This window comes from Thermobia domestica, chromosome 7 (genome assembly GCF_964235325.1).
Source record: "Thermobia domestica chromosome 7, izTheDome1.hap1.1, whole genome shotgun sequence".
In the NCBI taxonomy this organism is placed as follows: Eukaryota; Metazoa; Arthropoda; class Insecta; order Zygentoma; family Lepismatidae; genus Thermobia; species Thermobia domestica.
In genome coordinates, this window is record NC_137460.1 from 228,536,398 (window position 1) to 228,538,668 (window position 2,271).

Here is a 2,271-nt window from a genome sequence, read left to right on the forward strand (position 1 = left end):
CAATTGTACAATTTCTTCCACAATGAAGTTTTTGAGATTGAATTTTGTCTCCTTTTTGTTTCTTTCTTCGTACTTTTCTTTCTTTTTGTATGGGGTATAGGGATATTCAGGTTATCTTTTGATAACAATTTGGAAACCTGTTTTTTTTTCTTAATGTGAATTATATTTGAGCAAATCAACAAACAGACAGACTGATTAATTAAAAATGTAAGTAAGATTACAGAAAAGTGAGAAAGGTGCATATTATGGAGTTCCCCAAAATATTCCATTATACAGGGTGTTTCAAAACAACACCGACAACGTTTGGGATGTGTCTGGTGACAGCACGATAATACAAAAAGTACAGACCAACTTGGGTGCACAAATGCTTCCTTTCGGAGTTTTAGGCTGCCAAAAACATGAAAAAAAGATAACTCTAAAGGCCCATAGCTCCAAAACTATTGGACCTGCTGTAGTTGGAACAAGACTTCACTTAGGACCTAATATGTGCGCTATTCAAAAATACATGTTTCGAATCCTAAAGCACTCAAGCAACAATTTTTATAGAGGAAGTTTGGCTACGGGCATTTAATTTAACATACTGCCCTAACGGCACAGGATTTGCTAGGCACGTGCCATTTAGGTATCCCAGCTTCTTTTTTAGGTAGCCGACACTTAGCACATTTGATATTCATGTGCTAAGTATGTACTTCAGCTACCTACAAGTTTAGGTACTTGTTACACGCAATTGATATTTGCAACTATATACTTTTTCTTATCTTGGTGTCAGGATTTACCTTCCAAACGTTGTCGGTGTTGTTTTGAAACAGCCTGTATAAGTTTCAACTATACCTACAAAGTTGTACTTATTCCTACAACAAGAAAAAAAATTACACCGACTGCAGCGAGAAAATATCTTTTGTCTAAGCCAAAATGAGGAATTCTACAAATTTAGATGTTCTTAATTCATACTTGGTTGCTATAACGTCATCTTGGGAGTTAACAGGAGTATTAGAATTACTTCCTCCAGCTCCAGCAAGAAATCATTTCCCATGGGATCATTCTCGTTATTATTATTATTATTATTATTATTAACTAACTAACTCTATGGATTATGGAACCCGGAGGTTCAATGCTGCATTCACAAAAGCTCTCCACTGACTTCTGTCCTTAGCAAACTGGATCCAGTTTCTGCTTTTTATTCCTATTTCTGCGAGACGCATCTTAATATATTCCTCCCATTTGCGCTTACCTCTTCCTAATGGTTGTTTTCTGATTGGTCTTCCAGTCAAGATTTTGAAAGCGTTTCTACTTACTTCCATCCTAACTACTTGACCTGCCCACCCAAGCCTCCTAGACTTGATGACCCTAACAACGTTTGGTAAATCGTATAATTTATGTAGTTCCTCGTTATGAAATTTCCGCCATTTCCCATTCCTCTTGGATCCAAATATTCGTTTTAGGTTCTTGTTCTAAAATAGTTTCAATCTGTTCCTCCCCGAGAGTAAGCGACCATATTATTATTATTTCAGTCGCATAAAGGATGACAAGAAAGATAGAGAATTAAGTTTGAAAAATGTGACGTGCGATGGCCGGGAATCGAACCCGGATCAACTGCTTGGAAGGCAACTATGCTAACCATTACACCACCATCGCTCTGTATACTAAAGTCTTTCTTAAAATGTGGTGAAGAAGGGAAAGAAATTTTCGAATTGTTCAGCAAATGCTATGAAAACATAATTAAAGCGACGGAAACATAGACTGATATGAGTTGTTGGCTGTTTTAACCATTTTCTCTACGAGACGTTATTTATTCTAAGCATTCCACCACAAATATGGCTGTAAATATACATCTGTTTGCAGGTGTCATCTAATACTGTAGAAACTCTGCTCGGATATTATTAGTGACTTTCTCCTCCGGGTTCAATTTTCTGCAAACAATTATACCAGTTTTTCCATATTGTAGTTTTTGAGATTGAGTATTAACTCTGTTTTTGTTTCTTCATTTTTCATTTTCTTTGTTTTTGTATGTTGCATAGCGATATTAATGCTATCTGTTGGCAACATAACCTGGAAACCTATTTTTTAAGAGAGAATTGTATTTGAACAAACCAACAAACAGACAGGATAATTAATTTGAAATGTAAGTAAAGTTACAGAAAAGTGAGAAAAATACAGGTATATATTATGGAGTTAGCCAAAAGATTCAATTATACAGGGTGTTTCAAAACAACACTGACAACGCCTGTCAACCAAAGATAATAAGTTCAAATCATTACTATGTTAATTAAA

At 35.4% G+C, this 2,271-nt stretch overlaps 1 non-coding gene across 1 annotated transcript; it reads right to left on the bottom strand.

Moving 5' to 3' along the window:
* Nucleotides 1-1,563: 1,563 nt before the first annotated feature.
* TRNAG-UCC (transfer RNA glycine (anticodon UCC)) lies at nt 1,564-1,635 on the bottom strand. Its single transcript has one exon. It is a non-coding gene; the product is annotated as a tRNA-Gly (tRNA).
* Between the last annotated feature and the right edge of the window lie 636 nt (nt 1,636-2,271).